Consider the following 1519-nt stretch of genomic DNA (forward strand, 5'->3'; position numbering starts at 1 on the left):
GGTATATACTAAGTTTCAGTTATTCTAATGTTAAAGGTAACAAGATTCTCCGTTGAATTTTGTATAAAATCCGAGAGGACGGCGTGAGATCCAGGAAGTGTCAATAAAAAAACTAGAAATCGTGGCAGTCCCGTGGCCTGTAATCAGTACGATTTAAATTGAACAGATAATTAATGACTCGAGCAAGCTTTTAATTTTCGAACCTTCTCATTTTGTCACGTCGATGCGTAATGCCCGTGCACCCGGTCACCCCTGTCCCATTAATTATTTTCACACTCGTTCCGGCCTGATTTGTGAGGAGAAGCCCCTCCTCCATGAAACCACTGTTTACGAGTTTACGCAGCCGAGTTTCATTAAGAGGATTTCGCAGCATTTTCAACCCGACTGCTAATTAATGGCCACTCTAAGACCATCGTTTGTTTGTTTACTTTGCCACGAGCAATACCCCACATTTATCTTTTACCGCGAGCATTAATAATTCATTGCCTTGCCGCATGCTTCGAACTCGATAATTCATGGAAACTCTTTGAATCCAGCTCATCAGTTTTTTAATTACTCTCTTTTCCTGGTATGTGGAAATTTTTTCCCGTTAGAGCTTCCGCGTAAACAGAGTTGCTGGGTTAATTAATAAAACCGTTGAAAGGGATATCGAGTTCCATCGGGTTGCCGCGCAAACTGTTACAATTAATTTAGCATGGGAAGTTGATAGTTATAGTCGATCTGAGCTGAGGAGATTAGTGGTACTCTTGTATGGCGCCGGTTACTACACCATTAAACATTTAACTTTATAGTTTTCTCGGTCGTTAGTGGTATCATGCTGCCAGATCAGTCGTTCCACCCCGGGAACTGTGCGAGTTAAAGAGACTCGACTATTGCATAGTAAATGTCCTCGTTACTATTTCTATTCACTGGGTTTTTCTTGTTACTTCGCATCCAGTCTTAAGGAGGTTGGCTACTGGAATGAATATGATAAAATCGTTTTGAAAATTATTTTAATCTACTAGTAGAAGCATGAAAAATATTGTGTGAAAGTTTCAGAACGATTGACAACGTAGTTTGTAAATAAATCTATGTCAAACTTATATCCTTATACACGAGCTCTTATGGGAGATACAAGAAATCTTGTCATTATTCTAAAATACAGTTTTTAAAAATGGTAACATCGTTAAGAGTTAAAGTGTAATAGAATATTCGAACATTTTTTAACAATTTGAAAGAAGAAAAATGCGAATTTACAATGTAATTGTTTAGATAATTGAACGAAAAGGGAAGATATTAATAGGATTCTCACGTATAACTGATCCAACTCAATGAAACATATTTTTAATTCAATAATATTAACTTTTATGTCTATCGCGAGGACGTCTTTATATTCTTAACACTAAAAAAAGTTATTTGATACTAATTTCTTTGTAAATTCATTGATAAATACGATATTTAACGAATTGAAATTGTTTTATCTAAGGTTGGTATCACGATAGAGCACCCATGTATAAGCATAGGACTACCCCTCTCACCG

The sequence above is a fragment of the Ceratina calcarata genome, unplaced genomic scaffold, assembly GCF_001652005.2.
Source record: "Ceratina calcarata isolate Rehan_Ccalc_2016 unplaced genomic scaffold, ASM165200v1 scaffold584, whole genome shotgun sequence".
Lineage (NCBI taxonomy): Eukaryota > Metazoa > Arthropoda > Insecta > Hymenoptera > Apidae > Ceratina > Ceratina calcarata.